At 40.6% G+C, this 22,513-nt stretch overlaps 1 long non-coding RNA gene across 1 annotated transcript in view; it reads left to right on the forward strand.

The window, feature by feature from the left end:
* The window catches only part of LOC141097711 (uncharacterized), an 87,347-nt gene extending 68,896 nt beyond the window's left edge, over positions 1–18,451 (forward strand). The window contains exon 3 of the long non-coding RNA XR_012234035.1: positions 14,146–18,451. This is a non-coding gene — a long non-coding RNA (uncharacterized lncRNA). The remainder of the gene's footprint in view (positions 1–14,145) is intronic.
* The last annotated feature ends 4,062 nt before the right edge of the window (positions 18,452–22,513 follow it).

The raw sequence follows: 22,513 nt of genomic DNA on the forward strand, positions 1-22,513 counted from the left end.
TGTAAGTAATGATAACCTTTGCTGTAAGTGCTTAATTCCTTATAGTCAAATGACGGAGATAGCCCGTCGTGGCCTGGTGTCAGTTCCTGCACTAGGACGGCCTATGTCCATCATGCATTTAAACTGTCAGTGTGGGTAAACACACAGTTACAGTTCCGTGACAGCAGCTGACTGACCGATCACAGCATGATCATGCAGTAGATGCTGAAATATCAGCACCTCCTGCCCGATCAGCGCAGCAGCTCGGCTCTGCTTTTGGCCAAGCATCTGCAATAACAGCCAGGAGAGGCAACATTCAGCGGAGAGGCAGATGGACAGGAGCTCCCTCTGCCTTTAAATCGGTACCCCCATGTTGACCGTGGTGACTTCCGGGCCACCAAGCTACGGAAAACTTCTAATACCATGCTCACAGCAGTGTCAAAAGCTGTCAGTATAGGTGTAAAAAAGTGACTAAGTAAAAAAGTAAAAATAGTTAAAAAATGTAAATAAATAAATTACAAAATAATAAAAAAATTACACTAATAAATACTACTTTTTATGTAAAAAAATTAAATAAACAAAAAAAGTACACATGTTTGGTATAGCCATGTCCGGAACACCCTTATCTCTAAAAGTGTCACACTAGTAAAGACTTTCAGTGAACACCAGTAAAAAAACATAAAAAAGTAGCAAGCTATGCATTATCATCATATGGCTTGGAAAAAGTGGAAGAAAAGTGGATCAAAAAGACGATTGTAAATAAAAATGGTACAGCTGAAAACGTCATCTCGTCCCACAAAAAACAATCTATCATGCAGTTCCATCAATGGAAAAATAAAAACGTTAAAGCTCTCAGAATAAAGTGATGGAAAAATAATTTTTTCTATTAAAGTTTTTATTGTGCAAAAGCGCCAAAACATAAAAAATTTATATAAATGTTGTTTCGCTGTAATCATACTGACCCAAAGAATAAAGCTGCCTTATCAGTATTACCACATACAGAACAGGGAGAAAAAACAAATGCTGGTTTTTGTTCATTATGCTTACATAAAAATCGGAATAGTGAGCGATCAAAAATCGTCATGTGACCGAAAATGGTACCAATAAAAACGTCAACTTGTCCTACGAAAAAACAAGCTGTCACATGACTCTGTGGGCCTAAATTTGGAAAAATTATAGCTCTCAATATATAGGGATGCAAAAACAATTTTTTTTCCAGAAATAGTATCTTTAAGTGTGTGACAGCAGCCAAACATAATAATGGATATAAATCTGGTATCGCTGTAATTGCACCGACCAGAAAAATAAAATCGCCTAATCGCTTATACCGCACGAGAACCATTGTAGAAAATAAATAAAACAAATTCTTTGCCTGCTTTTGATTTGTTCATTCTGCCTCCCAAAGATCACAGAACATGCAGCTCTAGACTTCCAACTTCCATCATGTCAATTCGTCAACGCCAAAACATTAGCAGCAGCAGCATCAGTGGTGGAAGTGGAAGAAGCAATTTCTGTGATTCCTTTGACACTATTTTTAGAGTCCAAGTCTTAAATGTGGTGAACAAATTGAGAGGATGGTGCATGAGTATCTAGAACTGAATACACATACCATCAGGGAGGGTTTGGACCCTTTCACATTTTGGTCTAGCAAAATGGATGAGTGGCCTGGGCTTGCCTCACGCGCCTTGGAGGTTTTATCGTGCCCGGCAGTCAGCGTTCTCTCAGAACGTGTCTTCAGCACTGCTGGTGGTACCCTGACAGATATGCACAGCCGGCTGTTCCCTCAAAGTGTAGACCGCCTAACTTTCATCAAGATGAACAAGTCATGGATCTCCAAGGACTTTTGCACCCCAATTGCAGACTATACAGACTAAGTGATATTGCATTTTTAGTACAATGCATTAATGTCACGTAACTTCACTCTGTGATATCTTTAGTGTGGCTTCTGTACCTGCTGTGGCTGCTGCTGCTGATGTTAACACAAATTTGTGGAAATGTGAATAGTCATGGTTGGTCTATATCTGCTGGGTTAGCTGTAGTGGAAGACTTCTCGGTCCCAATTATACTATTTCTATTTTCGAGAGTTATTCAACTTTGGTGATGTCAGTCCTCAATTTTTAAAATGTGAACACTCCTGGTTGGGTGTCTATCTGTTGGATTGGGTGTTGTGGAAGACCTGTTGGTCCCTATTATACTATCTATACTGTGGTGAAATTGATGCCACTTTGGTGATGTCTGACAATAATTTTGGGAAATGTGAACACTCCTGGTTGGGTGTCCATCTGCTGAATTGGGTTTAGTGGTAGACCTATTGGTCCCTATTATATTATTACTACTCTCGTGAAATTGATGCCACTTCTGTAGTGTAAGACCCTCATTTGTTTAAATGTGAACAATCCTGGTTGGGTGTCCATCTGCTGGATTAGGTGTAGTGAAAGATCTATCTGCCCCTATTATACTATTTCTACTGTGGTGAAATTGATGCCATTTTGATGATGTCTGACAATAATTTTTGGAAATGTGAACATTTCTGGTTGGGTCTCCTTCATGCATGTTGACTGTAGCAGTAGGCCTCCCAGACCATCAGGTCTCCACTTCCTTGGACTCAACTTCCCTTGTTATTATCCTTAAATTTTTCTGACAATGGTAGTCTACAAAACTGATATTTGTTCCACATGAGTGTGGATTAACATGAAAGCTGGTAGAGGTGTTGCATATCAGGGCTCCCAGCAAGGAAGGCCTTCACCGAACCCTCACCCACCCGGTCTTACAGTGACGTTCAATTGAAAGCTGTAAATGCTGTCCCAGACCCTGATACCTCTTGTCTGGATGATTGCTGCAGTACCATGCTGCAATTTGTACTGTGGGTGAATTGAGGCTACTTTCCTGGTGTCTGTCCCTCGTTTGATGTGTTTTGGCAGCATTCGAGGCCATTATAAGGTGTTTGGCATGCGTTTGTTTTTGCCTCCCATTGAGATGAATGGCGTTCAGTTATGTTCGCCAAATATTGCAAATTCAGCAATCTTAATCCGAACCAAACATTGAAATGTTCGCTCATCTCTACTTAAGGCGTTAAAGGGGTGTTCTCATGTTATTAAGATGTTTTAGTTTGTTAGACAGAATGAAAATAAACAAGTTAGGATTTTACTTTATTTTGTATTTGCTTTAGTTCTCCTGCAATTACAACTTTTATCCTACTTAGTGTACAGCTGGTTTCCATGAAGCTCTACCCTAATGCCTGCCCAGACTGCATGCTCAGTGTGCACAATACTTACATTCGAGTAAAGAGCTTAACTCTTAACATACCAGTCACCTCTCTTCAGCCCATTTATTTCTTTAAAACATTTAGCTGCTGATCGCCCTTCATTTCACCCTCAGCTCCTAACAAGCTGCTGTTACAAATTTTACAAAATCACCACCCTACATCATTGGCAGCTTTTAGAGCATGTCTCCTAATTATCGTTCTCACTGAGCAATTTGTTTATTAAAATACCCTGTCATTTTTAAGTGTAAATTAATAAAATTATAAATTATAATTCAATGATAGCAGTGCAGACTCCAGAACTCACCAATGATATGATATATGATATGAATGTGTTACAGCAGAACGTTTGCTGAGCTTTATAGTTCCATTAATAGTACAACTCTGCGACTCGGCTAGATCTGTAACTCAAGGTGGAGAGCCCGCTCCCCAAGAAACCAATAAGAAAATGAACTATAGGAATACTGCAGAGTTGTGAGCTGTGCAGGGACAATTTGAGAATATACCTTTAAGGGTTTTTTCCCGGTTTAGGTTTCTCCTCAGTATTGCCCAGAGTTGTGTTTCACTTCATTTAGAATTCAGTTATTTATCACGCATGTAAAAATATGATACAAGTGTCATCAATCTTTAGTCAGTGTGTAATTTTTTCCATCAGTTTCATCAGTGATTTTCATGAATGAGAAAATAAATAAGTAAATTGCAAAGCTTCTTCTATTCATTGCATGTTCATCACTGACAGTACACAGCATATGTATGCCATCCATGTGCTTTCCCTGCTTATTATGGACACTTAGACTTGTATGGGAGATTTTCATCCGTGAAGCTGATAAAAAAAAATACATGTCTGTGCTTTTTTTGTGGACACACAATCAGCAAAAAAATACAAATATGTGAGCAGCCCCACGTATTATAATGGGTATGTAATGTATCTGCAATGCCCGCTAGAGCCGATGGTACTCGGTCTGGGACGGTCAGTTCTTCAGCGGATGTCACGGCAGCAGTGACCCGGTCTGTGTCCCTGGGCATCCAATAAAATGTAAGGGGGAAATTTATAGTGGATTAAGTCGTGACGCCACCCATGGTGTCCGGCAATAGATGGCTGACGCTGCGATTCAGGTCCACTGGGGTGATTGGTGATGCAGCAGAGATTTTACAGCTCTCCAAGGGCAGAACTAGGCCCCAGGGCAGTTATACGGTTAATTTGATGTTGGTGACTGTTGTAGTACAGGGCAGGTGATGCAGTAAATTAATCTGAGGACACATCAAGGTGCAGTCTTCACACTTTACTCACAGTCTTTAGATTACAATCACCGGCCAGGTGGCTGTCACACATACAGCTACTACAGCCTGTGGTTAGCTAGTTGAGTCCTACAGTCTCTCCACTAGTCTGGGGCCGATCCCCACTGCGACCTGGTCCCTCCACCCGACTACAGTTGGCATGGATTCGGGTGCCACAGGTTGATTCTTCACTTCCCTGGCCCCTAGGACCCCTTCACTTTCTCTGGAGCCCCTCTTCACCCCTCTATCACTCCTCTCTTGACACTTGCTCCAACCGACTCCCGTTTCCTTGACAACTCTCCAGACCAACTGTCAACTGTCATTCTACCTCCAGGTATCCTACGCTTATCTACTTCATCCACCCACAAACTCTAGCTAGTTCCCCCTCCAGCCAGAGATGGGGCCCCTTAAATAGGGTCTGCCTAGATCCTCTGGTCTGGAGTAGTGTGGTGTTGGATGCTAGTGTACGGGTACCGTGTAGTGCTCCATCCTTACCCGAGAGTGAGGTACCACACCTCTGGCTGAGGTGCAGTACCTCTGTAGCAATTGGACCCTCAGGGGCACCACATATCCATGAAAACCACAGATTGAACGCACATGTGAAAAACAGACATCTGAATGAGCCCTTAAAGTATCAAAATACCATGGTACTTACCGTATTCTGATATAATGCCAGTTCTCCACCATTGCTCCCGTCTCTGTCTCCTGACACATCTACATTGATAGGGCTACTGAGCTCAATGACTAGCCATGGCAGTGATATGCACTGTATTTGTGACATCTCAGCTTAAGTCAATACACTAAGACTGGAGCAGTGGAAGAGTGCCGGAACTGGACCTGGGCCAGGTGAGTACTATGTGATTTCAATATTTTAACACAGTCCTGGCTAATAAAGACCTAAAACCTAAAAGTTTAAAACTCATAAAGGGAAATGTTATCTTAATGTTCTTAGTATTCCAGTAAAGAAAGAAAGAAAGATGCAATGAACAGATAAATGCAGTATTAAAAGAATATATAAAAGAGAATAAGCAATAACTGTGTGCAATAAAGTGCCATGTGCAGAGTTATACAGGAAAATAGAAAAAGCATCATATGCGAATGAAGACCCGAACCGTATCACCACATGAGGTGGCTTCCTCAAGAGTTACCTTAGGTTATACATAGAAGAGAAAATACTGGTGGAAAAGCCAACACAAGATTGGTTGTCAAAATTGACTATTATAATAAAGTATACAATTATATCCATCAATCAACATCCTGAGCTTGGGAAACTTATGTGATTCAAATATTGCCATTTTTACCTTATGTTGATGTAGTGTAAGATTTAACTATTGGAATTGAATGCATCCAATATGTCTTTAAGGAAGCTACATGAAGGTAGGCACATACAAAAAGTGCATCAGCCCCAGGGGGAAATATTTCTGTCAGTGTACAAAATGAAACAGTGCATTCAAACCTGTGCAAATGCATTTTCAAAAGTTTTACATTTTCCTTGTCACAACAGTGTACCCACCAATTGTGCATGGAGCTACAAATGGCACCATACACCTGAATAGGGCCATACTGCCATTTTTCACATACCAGAGTTGCTTGGAGCTTATCTACACCAGCACTGCAGCCGATTTATGATTGATGGAATTTCAAGAGGTTGTATTCCCACTATTCAGTAAATATGCTAGCACTATGCCATAACTATATCAGATGGATAAATCGTTTTAAATAAATGAGGTGTCTCTCTTCCCTCTATGACAGTGATACATCCTTACAAGGCATAGACAAAGGAGTAGACAAGAAACTTCATACTATTTCTTTAACTTTAGAAAGAAAAAACAATATCCCCTTTTTCATTAAGAGTGGAGGGACTGGAGTAACATTTCTATCCTCCTCCCCAACTTTGCCTTTTTTAGTGGGGCTGCTTGAAAGTGCACAACTCCACTTTGGTCAAAAATGTTACAACTATGCAAAGTGTTTTACAACAGATTTCTTGGCAAACACGTTGATGTGTCATCCTCATTGACTTTTGGTTCTAACCTTCCAAATTAGCCAGTTTCTCAGTTGAGTTTAGTAATATATATGATCCTCCAGTTTAAAAAGGTATCACATATAAGTATAAACAATTGCTTAACACTGGTTTCTAGTGATGAGCGAGTGTGCTTGTTACTCGAGTTTTCCGAGCATGCTCGGGTATTCTTTGAGTATCTTGGGCATACTCGTAAATTATGTCTGAGTCCCCGTAGCTGCATGATTTGCGGCTGCTAGACAGCCTGAATACTTGCAGGGATTGCCTGTTTTTTAGGGAATTCCCACATGTATTCAGGCTGTCTAACAACCGCAAATCATGCAGCTACGCGGACTCAGACATAATTTAAGAGCACGCCCAAGATGCTCGGAGAACACCCGAGCATGCTCGGAAAACTGGAATAACGATGCTACTCACCCATCACTACGTGACACAGTGTTAATATCCATTTTGAATGTATACTATTAGCCTTTAAAGCCAAATGTAGAATACTTTTTCTATTTGGGGCATATTGCCCACCTATAACAATCGTTATTATATAGCACAAACATGTTCTAGAGCTCCATAAAAGTGACATTTTTGGTGACTGGCAGAAGGCAACAGATAATTATTCTGTTTTTCTTAATGCATCTTGTCTGCAGATTCCAATTCATGAGCTTTAGTTTGTTGGACATAGCCCATGGTGTTAATGGATTGGCATTCCCCCAAGGGATGTGTGAGAAGACTATTAAAGATTGGTAACTACTTTTTTTTCAGGGGAAGTTGTTAAAATGTCACATTAATCTTAAAGGTTTAACATGAGATTTCACATAAAAAGCTTTTTGCATGATAAGAAAACACCTTCCACTCCTTTGATTACCAACATAGAACAACTGATACTATGGATGAAGTCAGATAAGCACTATATTTCTAATAATTCCCATTAACATATCTTTCACACATCAGACATGTTGTTTAGCGATCCATAAATGGTACTGGTCTGGATCTGTGTAAATCCATTAGTTATGGCTCTTGTCATTCAGCGATCATGATAATCTCTGTAAGAGACTGTTTACATTATGTTCCCTAATACCTTGGCATTTCCTAAAGTAAAAACATATCCACACAATGTCACTAAGGCAGCGTTTTTAGATTATGTATTAGAAAAATCACTCTGATGATGATGGTGAGCCGCAAATAAAAGCCTCTGTTTCAGGAGAATTTGCATCTATTTGTCTGTGTGCTTTCAGATAAGATGCTAAATATTGTACAATAATATTTCATTAACTCTCCCTTAGCTTATGATACTTAATAAATTCATATGAAGAGGACAAAATCATCTGGACAGTGACAGGAGTTATATAAAACAATGGATCCACAAATATGATTATGATTATTATTGTTAATGTGAGGTCTGTTGTTGTTACCACTAATATTGTGGTAAATGTTAATTTCAGTTTAGTTATGAAAGAAAATTGTAAAATATTATTTGAATCATTTTAGAATAATAATATTCATATAAAAAGTCAAATGGAGATCTATTGTTATTGATTACTAATAATACATATTAGCAATATTAATAAATACATACAGTCGAAGTTGTTCCAGAAAATGAAGTATTTCTCCCAGAAAATTATTGCAATTACATATGTTTTGTTATATACATGTTTATTTCCTTTGTGCGTATTGGAAAAACACAAAAAAATAAAAAAATGGCAAATTGAAAATAATTTTACACAAAGCCCCCAAAATGGTCCAGACAAAATTGGTGGCACCCACAGCTTAATATTTAGTTGCACCCCTTTTGGAATTAATAACTGCAATCAATTGCTTCCCATAACCATTAACAAGCTTCTTACACCTCTCAACTGGAATCTTGGACCACTCTTCTTTTACAAACTGCTCCAGGTCTCTCATACTGTATTTGAAGGGTGCCATCTCCCTATAGCAATTTTAAGATTTCTTCACAGATGTTGAATGGGATTTAGATTCGGACTCATTGCTGGCCACTTTGATACATCCATTTCTTGGTACTTCTTGAAGTATGTTTGGAGTCACTGTCCAGCTGGAAAACCCATGACCTGGGACGCAAACCCAGCTTTCTGACAACAAGCACTACATTGCTATCTAAAATCCTTTGGCAGTCTTCAGATTTCATGATGCCTTGCACTCAGTCAAGGCACCCAGTGCCAGAGGCAGCAAAACAATTGCAAAACATCCTTGAACATCCACCATATTTGACAGTAGGTACTGTGTTTTTTCTTTATAGGTGTCATTCTGTTTTCGCTAAACAGTAAAATTAAGCATTTTACCAAAAACCTCTATCTTGGTCTCATCTGTCCTCAAGAGGCTGGAAGACCTATGATGCAGGAAGCAAACCCAGATTTCTGGCATTGAGCATTACATTATGATCCCAAATCCTTTGGTAATCTTTAGATTTCATGATTATTTACACGCAGTCAAGGCACCCAGTGCCAGAGTCAGCAAAAAACATCTTTGAATCTCCATCATATTTGACTGTAGGTATTGTGTTCTTTTCTTCCATTTTCGGTAAACAGTAGAATGATGTGCTTTACCAAAAAGCTCTATCTTGGTCTCATCTGTCCACAAGAGGCTTTCTCAGAAGGATTTTGGCTTACTCCCATCATTTTGGCACACTGTAGTCTAGCTTTTTTATGTCTCTGTGGGAGCAGTGGGGTCTACCTGGGTCTCTTAACATTGCATTTCATTTCATTCAAATGTTGGCAGATAGTTTGTGCTGACACTGATGCACCTGGAGCCTACAGGACAGCTTGAATTTCTTTGGAACTTGATTGGGGCTGCCTAGCCACCATCCAAACTATCCTGAATTGCCACCTTTCATTAATGTTTCTCTGCCATCCACGTCCAGGGATATTAGCTACAGTGCCATGGATTATAAACTCCTTGATTATGTTGCACACCATGGACAAAGGAACATCAAGATCTCTGTAGATGGACTTGTAACCTTGAGATTGTTGATATTTTTCTACTATTTTGATTTCAAGTCCTCAGACAGTTCTCTTTTCCTCTTTATGTTCTCTATGCTTAGTGTGGCACACACAGACACACAGTGCAAAGATTGAGTCAACTTCTCCCCTTTTTAATCTGATCTTAAGTATGATTTTCATATTACCTACACCTGTTACTTACCATGGGTGAGTTTGAAGGAGCATCACAGGCATGAAACAAAGTTGTTTACCCACAATTTTAGAAAGGTGCCAACAATTTTGTTCAAACCATTTTGGGGGATTTGTGTGACATAACGTCCAATTTGCCTTTTTCTCTCTGTTTTTTTTGTTAGCAAAATGTGTAAATGCAATAATTTTCTGGGAGAAATACTTTTTCTGGAACAATTTCAAGGGTGCCAACATTTTTGGCTATGACTGTGTATGTGAATATGCTATGTGAATTATATGTTAAATATATATAAATATTATGTTATATGTTATATTATGTTAATAATATAATATTTATATCTATAATTATATACTAAATACACATGTGGTCAAAATTGTTGGTAAACATTGAACTATTCTGAAGTGGTCTTCTATGAGCCCTGACCTAAATCCTATTGAGCATCTTTGGAAAGAGCTGAAAAATGCTGTCTGGAAAAGGCAACCTTCAAGCACGAGATAATTGGAGCAGTTTGCTCTTGAGGAGTGGGCCAAAATATCTGTCAAGAGGTGCAGAAGCATCACTTACAGATGCTTTAGAATCGTTTGATTGCAGTGACTGCCTCAAAAGGTTGTGCAACAAAATATTAAGTTAAGGGTACCATCATTTCTGTCCAGGCCCATTTCATGAGTTTTATTTTTTTTTAAATTTCTCTGGAATCATGGTTGAAAAGCAATGTCTGAATTTCATTTGTTCATTTTCATAGATTTTTTATTTATTATTACTTTTGTCAGATTCAAGTTATTTCTGTCACCATTGTGGGTTTTTCTGCCATTAAATGAGGGGTACCAACAATTTTGACCACGTGTGTATATATTTATAGATATAAAAGTTATATCAATAATTAACATAATTTATAATATAATAATTATGATCAATAGAATTGTTATACATATATTTTATATTATATATTATTATTATATATATATATATACTGCTCAAAAAAATAAAGGGAACACTATTCCATTTGCAACAGGCTGTTTGTGTTCACTTTATTTTTTTGAGCACTATATATTTGACTCGCCCCCGGAGGCCATGGAGTACTCGGTGCCGGGCCCATTGATTTGGAGGCCCATTGCCGGGCCCATTGATTGATGGGAGATGTCACAGTGGCAGTGACCCGGTCTGTGGCCTCAGGCAGTCAATGTAAGAGGGGTAGAGTGATGGGGATAAAGTTATTGAGATAATTCGTGCCGCCACCTGTGGTTTCTGGTCAGTTTGACCAGCGCTGCAGGGTTGCTTCCCTGGGACAGATGGTGTGGTGCAGCAATGATGTTGAAGCTCCCCACAGGTGGAGCTGTAGTCCCAGGGCAGTAGGAATAGGTGTTGAGGTAGATGGTGTAGTGTTAGGCACAAAGACGTAGCAGTGCTGGATGAGTGGCGCAGGAATAAGTGGAGGACACAAGAGCTTGTAGTTCCAAGGCTTTGCTCACAGTCTGGTGCACACAGATGCCCGCGTCAGTGCTGGGTCCTCCAGGTCAGGGGCTCAGCCAACTCCCAGGCAAGATAGAGTACACCTTTCCAGCACTCCTCCAAGATACGCCTTTCCTGAACGTCTCCTCACTAGCGCCTAAACTGAGGTACTTGCAGTCGTGAATTAGACTCAAGTTCCTCCTTCCAGATGTTACTAGGATCTCCACTCGTACGGCAAACAGCTGTAGCCCACTTCGGGGACTTCCTACTATCAGGTCCTGGCTCACACACGTTGCTATTGTGCCCCCGAGTCTTAGGTGGAAATAAAGTGGTGACAACTTCTATTCCTCCGGTTTCTGCTGCAGGACCATCAGCATCCATACAACTTTGGATACCGGACTCCGAACCATGCACTTTAACTTAAGAAAGGGCTCTGCGCTCACCCTTGTTCTCAGTTCTCTTCTCCCCACGTTCCGTACTAATCTATCTCTCTTCTGAAGAATCAGGCTTTCTCTTGCTCTTTCCCGTGCCAACAGCTCTGACTCACAACAGTCTGCTGCTGCACTTCCTTCCACTCCATCCCTCTCTGGGGATCTTCTCTCACTCCCTGACCCCTTCCTAATCTTCTTTTGCTCTCTTGTGCAGTCTAAGCTCCACCCGCTTCCCCAGCACCCTTCGTGAACCAAAGCAGCCAATTTACAGGGTGCTCCACTATTCTAAAGTGTCTGTGCTGGGTGCAGGTGTTGGAGTGTGGTCAGGTGTCTCCACCCTACCTGGATAGTGGGGTACCACACCTCAGGATATGACGTATAGAAAAACACTTTTATTAGACATGAATAAACTGCACAAAAAACATTAAAAACATTTAAAAGTCACACATGTGACATGAAAACAACAATCATCAATGGCTCATGGTAGAGCCAACACCCTGTAAAGTTACTCCAAAATAAATGGTGACTAAGTTCCTGGTTGTATAAACAGCATACCCGAAGTAAATGGAAGTATCAAAAACAATGATCACAGAAGATAAATATATATGAGCAGTGATACCCACAATGGTAATAAATGTACCTGGTACACACAGAGCAAAGTCACCAATTGTCATAAGAACCTGAAGACAAATGTACATAGAAAAAACCTCCAATAAATTGAAAAGTGCCTAATGAAGGTCCTAGAAATAATCCATGTGGCCTTCAATGCCTCCTTAATAGAGGCTGAACAGCACAGAGGATGGAAAATGCATCATTCCTCACAACTTATAACCATAAGATGGATGAAAAAGCAGTAGTACATTAAGCAAATCACCCATATGGAAAGGCATAAAAAAGTCATATCAGGAGAGAGGACCCATGTGGAGTAGACCCAGGGGAGGGAAATGCATTTCCCTCCTCTGTGCTGTTCAGCCTCTATTAAGGAGGCATTGAAGGCCACATGGATTATTTCTAGGACCTTCATGTACCAGGTACATTTATTACCATTGTGGTAATATATATACTGTATATACCAAAGACACAAGGTTACAATTCAAATGTTTCCTTCCAGTATCTCAGTATGTGGATTTCCTTTCTAGTTTTGTGGATGTATCTTGGTTAAAAAATGATGACATTTATCAAGTTGAGTATACATGAAAGGGGTATAGTTTTATTATGCTTCAGGGAGTAAAACATTTAATTCATATTGAATAATTTTGATGCAGATTTTATTTTTGTGCCAAATTTGAGAAAATTTCCAAAGTCAAATTTCGGCAGGTTGGCTACTATTACTGCAAAGTACATTACTACTTTTACATTGACTATGTGCTGAAAGTATACATGAACATTTCTTATGTCGCAAGAAGACCTTCTTGTGTTTGTAAAATACAATGGTGAGTAAATGTCTATTGTCTTTAGAACAGAAAAAAGCTAAATGTAGACATAATAAAGCATTTTTTTTTTCACTAGCAACATTCAGCCCAGTAGAGCCTAGACATGGAGCCTGCACAGCTCCATAGTTCCTACAGGAAACCATATATAACCGTCACTGCCTCCTCATAAATGCAGATAATGTCACCAATGTGTGTGAATATTAGAGATGAGCGGATCGGGCAAAATGCAAGTTCACCTGTTTGAACGGATTTTGCCAGCAAATTTGATAAGCAGAGAAGTTATTCTCTACAAAAATAATGTCTGTTATTATACTCATGGGTCTTTCCAGACCCCAGAGCACAAACTTGCGATGTAAAAATATACTTAATTACCGTCACTGGTATGGTTGTCGCTTCATCTTCTTATCACTGTCGTGAGTGCTGAGATTCCGTGGCTTCTCACACAAGGCAGGCACTTCTGTGTCAGATGAGACCCATGCACCTCGGCTTGAGCATGCTTTTGTAGTAGAACCGTCTCAGGCTTTATCAGAGCGAGAAGCACCAACCTAACATGAGAGTCCAAGAGATTTAAGTGCACATGGTGACATTCAGAAGATGCAAACAGGACCAGATGGGGGACAGTGAGGAGCTGAGGGGTCGAAGAGGTGAGTAGTAAGGTGACCATAAGTATTTTTTTAACCTTGTGATGGCCCATTTCGGTTCAAGAAATGATGGCCAATTTCGGTTCAGGAAAATGACGGCTAGTGGCCAATTTAAATTCTTCTGGGATATATTTGCTCATCTCTTGTGAACATGCTTGTCGCAGATTGTTGTAATTTAGCGAGTCCAGAGCCTATAGGTGAATTATTGTAATTGATGCTTAGCTGGTCTTGTAAAATATTCTACAACTTGTAACTCTGCAAATGAAATATTGACTCACAGATTAAGTTTTTCATTTTTTAATGCATTATTTTAATTTAAATTTAATTTAAACATTTTTTTGCTAGAAAGAAACCAAAAATGGATTATGCTTATGATGAAATATCTTTGAATTATTGACTTCCCTGTGTTTTTCTTAATTAAATATATTATTACTGACTTTTTCAAGATTCTAATTACTGTATAAATAAGGCTGGTATTTTCACTGACTTCACATTTCTCTCTTTTCTTTTGTAGGCTGTTGACGTTAATGATCTTTATTTGGATTATGTCAGCATTTCATAATGTTGCCAAAGCTACATTTCTCAGCTAGAAGAATTTGTTGTATTGTACAATTTGATTCAATATGATGAATCCAATATTTTATGCAACAAATGAAAAAAAAACAAAGCAACAATGCAGACTGCTTCAATATTTCTTTAAGTTAGTTATTTTAGACTGTTTTTAACAAGTTACGTTTTTGGTCTTACTGGTAAAGTTTTTGATTAAATAGAAACTGATGGACACATTTGTGGAGATCTCTTTCATCTAAACTGATCCAATGCTATTACAAAATATTGAATGGAAAGTATGACAGTCACTTACTTCCTGCTGAAATTTCTGCCTTTGGACCCTTTTATATCACAATCATGAGATTCTTCTCCCACACATCTTTTTAGATGAAAAAGTGGATTGGATTATATCGCAAAGAAGAGGAAAAAAAGCTCTAAAGTTTCATTGGAAGTGTTTTGGTCTCTCATAATCTGTGTTCAATTTCCCTTTTTTTAGGCTAAAATGATGTATGTAAGGAGGAAATTCGTAAACACATTGTAAAAGTGGTAGAACAGTAAAAATCTTAAACAGACAAATATAATCCTATAGATACTGAAGACACAAGTTTCTCCTCCTCCTTCTCCTGGACCTGGCATCTGTCTTTGACACAATGACGTGGACCAATCCCTCTTACTACAGACTTTCTGATCTGTTGACATTACAGACTTGGCCCTTGTTTAGATCTCCTTGTACCTAACAGACAGGACATTCCATGTCTTCCACTCACACACCAACTCCTCATCTCACCCCCTATGAGTCAGTGTCCAGCAAGGTTCAGTTGTAGGACAGGGACCTATGCTTAGCGGGTGCACTTGCGCGCTCCCTCCCTCTTAAAGGCACCACCCTCATCAACCTAAGGTATTCCCAACCTATAGCTGGGTGACACCTTCTATTTAACGCTTCTCCTCCAATATGGAGGTGCCTGAGCTACTTTGCTAGTTTGCCTTACATGCTTGCTAGTTGTCAGGTTCCCCAGGTTCGCTTGTCTGCTTGTCTACCCTGTACCCATGAGCTCTTACCTGTCTGTGCCCATCTGCTCATACTTGTCTGTGCTCTTCTGTCCATCAGCCGGTCCAGAACGCACCTGCCAGTGCTCATTTGTCTAACACCCACTCCAACCCACACCTGCCAGTGCTTTTATGTTCCTCAGCCGGTCCCATCTGCACCCGTAGTTTAGTTCCAGAGTCCCTACAGTGCCTGCCTGCTTTTTTCATCCCTCCTTTGGGTTGTAGCACTTTACCCACTGTAGGGGGTCAGCTGCCACATTCTGTAGGTCAGCCATGGAGTAGTACCTGGTGCCACCTCATTGTACTTCCTTGGGTCGCAGTTTTCGCCTGCTGCCACTTGTCCGAGTAGGGATTTGGTAGGCCACCTAGTTACGCAACTTCCAGGCTTTCAGAGGGATACGGAACAGTGAATCCATCATCTTGCCCATTGCAGTCTCTATCTGCTGGGTTGGCTGCAGTGGAAGAGGTGTCGGTTCCCGCTATACTAATTCTACTTTATTGCAATTGATGACACTATGTTGATGTTTACCACTCATTTTTGCAAATGTGTAGACTCATGGTTGGGTCTTCTTCATGCATGTTGCTGTAGCAGTAGGCCTCAAAGACCATAAGGCCTCCACTTCATTGGACTAAACTACCCATGTTACTATCCTTAAATGTTTCATAGAATCATAGAATCGTAGAGTTGGAAGGGACCTCCTGGGCCATCTGGTCCAACCCCCTGCTCAAAGCAGGATTCGCTAAATCATCCCAGTCAGATGTCTGTCCAGCCTCTGTTTGAAGACTTCCATTGAAGGAGAACTCACCACTTCTCGTGGCAGCCTGTTCCACTCATTGATCACTCTAACTGTCAAAAAGTTTTTTCTAATATCTAATCTGTGTCTCCTCCCATTCAGTTTCATCCCATTGCTTCTAGTCTTTCCTTGTGCAAATGAGAATAAAGTTGATCCTTCTACAATGTGACAGCCCTTTAGATATTTGTAGACAGCTATTAAGTCTCCTCTCAGTCTTCTCTTTTGCAAACTAAACATTCCCAAATCCTGCAACCTTTCCTCATAAGACAGGGTTTGCAGACCGGTCACCATTCTGGTCGCTCTTTTCGTTTCTGACAATGGTAGTCTGCAAAACTGATATTTGTACCACCTGAGTTTGGCTCAGCATGAAAGCAGGGTAGAGGTGTTGCATGTGGTATCAGGGCTCCCAGCAAAGGGGCTCTACACTAATCCCTCACTCACCTCATCTTACTGTGACATGCAATTGAAAGCTGTAAATGCTGTCCCAGACCCCGATACCTCATGTCTGGCTGATTGCTGTAGTGCCATGCCAAAATCTGTAATGTGGGTGAATTGAGGCCACTTTCCTGGTGTCTATCCCTCATTTGATGTGTTTTGCAGCATTTGGGGCCATTATAAGGTGTTGTGCATTCGTTTGTTTTTGCCTCACATTGACGTGAATGGTATTCAGTTATTTTCGGCGAATATTTGATGAATTAATCAGTGAATATTGCAAATTCGGTGAACGTAATTCCAACTGAACATTGAAACATTTGCTCATCTCTAGTGGAGATCCCAGTGGTGCTGAGGTAAGAAGAGGCTTTTCATACTGCTGAAGCAAAACTCTACTGTCCATTTAAGTCAAGTGCAACTTGAGGACCAGAATATATATAAAACGCCATGCTTATTTACTTACACAGTTTAGATGGCAACAAGTATGTGAAGGAAACAATATACAGCTCTGGCAAAAATTAAGAGACCACTTTCAGTTGTTCAGTTTGTCTGATTTTTCTCTTTATAGATATATTTTTGAGTAAAATGTAAATTGTTCTTTTAATCTATAAACTTCTGACAACATGACACCGAATTTCCAAGCAATAAATTTTGTATTTTTTTTTCTGACAAAGAAAAATGGTCAAAATTAAAAAAACAGTGTTTTCAGACCTCAAATAATGCAAAGAAAACACATTCATAATCATTTAGAAACAACAATTCTAATTTTTTAACTCAGGAAGAGTTCTGAAATCAATATTTTGTGGAATAACCATGATTTTTAAAAACAGCTTTCATGCATCTGGGCATGCTTGCCACCAGTCTTTCACACTGCTTCTGGCACAACAATTTAAGCAGTTCTTCTTTGTTTGATGGCTTGTGTCTATCCATCATCCTCTTGATTATATTCCAGAGGTTTTCAATGAGGTTCAGGTCTGGAGAATGGGCTGCCCATGGCAGGGCTTTGATGTGGTGGATTTTTGAATTTTTTTCCAGAGCTGTATTAGTTAGCCATATAAAACAAATCAGAATTAATTCATGCTTACACGACGGTTTGACTGAGAGTCAGTAGCTTAAGCAATGAGATTTATTTGTATTTATTGTTACATTTCATATCTTTAGTAACTAACCCCTGTCAGCAGGATCACTATTACATCCTATCACTTGCTAATAAGCATTTGAAAATGGAATTAAATAATATGAATAATAATTTATTCTACAAGTTTTCTTTATTTTTTTGAGAATAGTGTGAACCTCAGTGATTTTCCTTTCACTACACGTTTCTAAAGGATATTGTTTTAGATTAGAGGTATTTATATTACTGATTCTTTTTGTCACTATATTAAACTGCTATTGTATGAAAATGGAAAAAGATAATGTATGTTATTAAAATTGATTCTTACTAAGACATTTAATATTTTTCCCACAAAATATATGTTTGTAAGGCAAAGGAAACATTATGATTCAAAATTTTTTGTAAATTTGCAAAATTATAAATTAATTGCCTTAATCAACATGGTTGTGTGTGTAGATATCTGTCTCTCACACTCTTTCTCCATCATCCACATCCGCATGCAGTTATCTTCGACAGGCACCCACTTTATGACTCCATGCAAGTTCAAATTGGTAATGAACCTGTTTATATGACCCCTACATAGGAAAAACAAGGTTGAAGAAGTGTGTCAAAAGAATGGTGTGTGAGCAAGACCTCATGTAAATCCATATAAATTAGATGTTTTTTCACAGACATCCACCAAGTCTAACATTCCATTAAGGAAAGATAAAGCGTTTGTTGGCGGGTATAACAATGGGGGTTCATAATAATAAATTACCCAAAAGGTAAATGGACCCTGTTTAAAGAATACCTGTCAGCAGGATTTTGCTAAGAAAACTACAGACACTGTCAGATTGACGACTCTGTTATACTGATTAAAATGAAACCTTGGTTGATGAAATCCATCTTGTGGCTGTTGTTTAATCTGTATTTGCAGTTTTCAGTTAATGAGATTCTCGTGCTCTGGGGCGGACCTGTGGGGGGACGTTCTGTGTTGCTCTGTTCACATATTCATCCTTATGGGCTTATGACAGGTCACTAATCCTTCAGTATCCTGCCTCCTATTTTACATAATGGATATAATATTGCTGGCCTAGAAATAAAAATTACTTCAGCTTTCTGATAGATGCTCCTGCGCATGCGCCACTGGGACCATTTTGCTGCAGCCAAATATTTTTCCTTCAGCTAAATGGTGCCAGCACATGCACAGTAGTATTTATCACATAATGCATGCAAAATTGTTGGCGTAGAAAAAAATTAACTTCTGCAAAATGGTGCCAGAGCATGTGGAGTAGCATCTATTGCTTGCTGATAGATGCTACTGCACAAGCACTGACAACATTTTGCTGCAGCCAAATATTAATTTTTTTTTTCTAAAAAAAAAATTTACTCTAGTACGATAAATGCCACATAAAATGTCATAGCTCAAAAAAAAAATACTGTATTTCAAAGGCAGGCAAATTTGCACAATTCAGACAGATGTGTCAGACTGCAGTATAAATATAGAAATGCAATTTTTTTTAACAATTTCTTTTTTGGGGGTTTTGAGGCCCAACTGTAGCACGCTAGATGGTACAGTATATAAAATTCCACAGCTTGAAAAAAAGACTGTATTACAATGCCAGGCAAATTTGCACAACCCAGATAGACATATCAGACTGCAGTATATATATATATAGATATATAGATATATATATATATATATATATATAATATATAAAGCTCAATGTGGGTGTGTATGTATGTGTGTGTGTGTGTGTGTGTATGTCCGGGATTGGCAACCGCACCGTCGCAGCTACAGCCACAAAATTTTGCACAGTCACACGTCTGGACCCCGAGAGCATCATAGGCTATGTTGTGAGGCGAAATTTTAACCCCGCGCATTCCAATTCACCAAACAATTTTGCCCCTATCTACATAATGGGGAAAAAGTGTATGCATGTATGTGTGCATGTCCGAGATTGGCATCTGCACCGTCGTAGCTACAGCCACCAAATTTTGCACAGTCACACGTCTGGACCCTGAGAGAGTCATAGGCTATGTTGTGAGGTGAAATTTTAACCCCGCACGTTCCAATTCACCAAACAATTTTGCCCCTATTTACACAATAGGGAAAAATTGAAAGGAAAAGATTTGGAGGCAAATTGACAGCTGCCAGATATGAACAAGAGGGACTGAAAGAATGAGAGCGATGGCGCCAAGGAGATACCATACACTTGCTGAGGTGGGGCACTGACATGGGATACTCACCACACACGGGGATATGAACACACACACAAAATGTGCCACACACTACCACGTGCTTCAACACATATACCACCCTCAGCACACATTTCACCACACATACACCAACCTCGCCACATAAAAGTCGAAACACAAAAGTCGCCACTAGTGTTGAGCGATACCGTTCGATACCCAAAAATATCGTATCGGATGGTATCGCCCAATACGAAAAAAATATCGGGTATCGCCGATTCCGATACCGGAAGTCCCATTCAAGTCAATGGGACTTCCGGTATCGGAATTTAAAAAAGCCCTTTATTTCCTTGTTGGCTAACTCTATGTAATTGAAAACAAATAAGAGTCATGTAGAATGTATTGTGGGAGGTGGAGGAGACATTAAAGGCATAGTGGTTTATTCAAATCACATGGCATAGCATTAATTCCAATTTTTTTTTTCAAGACGTTCGGAGTTAAAAAGATATTGACTATGTTAACTTTTTTATATTTTGTCAGATATGTATGTTTCACAACTTCCATGCTCTTCACCTTCTTTTGTACTTCTCCAACACTTTCTTCTTCATGATCCGCAGCAGTAGCATTTTTTTCATCAACTTTTTCTTCACCTTATTCATCTTCTTCTTCTTCTTCACCTTCTTCCCATTAATTTTTTTTTTCCATTCTTCATATTCTTCTTATTCAACTATTATTACTATAAAAGTTATAAGATTACACCTTACGTTCTGCCTGTCACAAAAGATTTACAACAGGATTTGTCCGCGTTCAGTTTGGCCTGCAGCAGCAGGCATTTTCCAGGGGCACCACGAGGAGGAACGGACTCACCCCCATTTACTGCTTAGTCTTCTTCTGCTTATAATTTTGATTTCTTCTATGCTGATTTTTAGTCTTATGCTTAATGTTCTTCTGCTTTCTGTTCTTCTGCTTTTGCTTCTTCTGCTTCTTGTTCTTCTGTCTTTTGTTCTGTATCTTGGTGGTTGTCTTCGTGTTCTTTGTCCTCATGGTCTTATTATTTAGGGTCATATTTCTGGTCTTCTTTGGTGTGGTCTTCAGGGTCGTCGTCATCAGGGTCGTCGTCATGGAGATCAATAAGGATTACCAAAGACAATTTCAAAAAGCTTGATCTTGGAAATGTAGCAGAAGGTACAAGAAGGCTGAGAAACTGGCGAGAACCAGCTGACAGTACTGGAACCCCTAGTGGCAGCAGAAGGAACAATAGCCAATGGCACTACTGAGGAACAGCTGACGGTGCTGGACCCCGGTTACTATGCAGGAGGTACCTGTGCTAGAAACCACTACCAAGGACCAGCTGACGGTGCTGGACTTCGAATACCGAGATGGAGGCACCTAGGCCAAAGGCTCTGGCGAGAACCAGCTGACAGTGCTGGCAACCGGATGGGTAGCAGAAGGAACAATAGCCAATGGCACTACCGAGGACCAACTGACGGTGCTGGACCATGGTTTCTAAGCAGAAGGTACCTGTGCTAAAAAGCACTACCAAGGACCAGCTGACGGTGCTGGACCTCGGATACCGAGATGGAGGCACCTAGGCCAAAGGCTCTGGCGAGAACCAGCTGACAGTGCTGGAACCCGGGTGGGTAGCAGAAGGTACCCATCCAAAGCAAAGTAGCCAGGCCGCAAGCCGGCCACAGTTACCGAAACCCACAGTCCTACAGGGGGTCCATGTCCCATTGGCACTACGGATCCAGCCTTCAGTGCCAGTTCCCGCAGCCCACATAGGAGTCACCTAAACTGCAGGCACCGTAGAGTCGGCAAACCCGGCCGCAAGATGACAGGACAACGGATTGGTGGCATAGTGACCTTGACACTACCCGGAAACAGCTGGCGTGCTGGAACCAGGCTGGGCAACAGGGAGTACCCGTGCCAAAGACACTGCCGAGAACCAGCTGACGGTACTGGAACCCAGATGAGTAGCAAAAGCTACAAGAGCCAATGGCACTACCGAGGAACAGCTGACGTTGCTGAACCACGGTTACTAGGCAGGAGGTACCTGTGCTAGAAAGCACTACCAAGGACCAGCTGACGGTGCTGGACCTTCGGATACCGAGATGGAGGCACCTAGACCAAAGGCTCTGGCGAGAACCAGCTGACAGTGCTGGAATCCGGGTGGGTAGCAGAAGGTACCCATCCAAAGCAAAGTAGCCAGGCCGCAAGCCGGCCGCAGTTGCCGAAACCCACAGTCCTACAGGGGGTCCATGTCCCATTGGCACTACGGATCCAGCCTTCAGTGCCAGTTCCCGCAGCCCACATAGGAGTCACCTAAACTGCAGGCACCGTAGAGTCGGCTAACCCGGCCGCAAGACGACAGGACAACGGATTGGTGGCATAGTGACCTTGACACTACCCGGAAACAGCTGGCGTGCTGGAACCAGGCTGGGCAACAGGGAGTACCCGTGCCAAAGACACTGCCGAGCACCAACTGGCGTTGTTGGAACCCAGGGACAATCATGGTGAAGGCCAAGGCCTACTTGGTGGTAGTTTTAGATTGTTTGTAGGCTACAACAGACTGTCAACGTGCTCCAATTAGGCATCTGTCTCCACTCTGTTTCCAGGATTTCACATGACCACCAACACCGCCAGTTTATGCGTACAGTAGCCGTCTGCCCAATCCACACGTGTTCCTTTGTTAGTGGGGTTCTGTAATGTCAGCAGATCCCCTGATGTGTGTCTGCCACTGTCTCCTGCTCTGTCCACGTTCCCACCACTTG

The sequence above is a fragment of the Dendrobates tinctorius genome, unplaced genomic scaffold (assembly GCF_039654945.1).
Source record: "Dendrobates tinctorius isolate UK_male_01 unplaced genomic scaffold, ASM3965494v1 ptg000003l, whole genome shotgun sequence".
NCBI classification, from domain to species: Eukaryota; Metazoa; Chordata; class Amphibia; order Anura; family Dendrobatidae; genus Dendrobates; species Dendrobates tinctorius.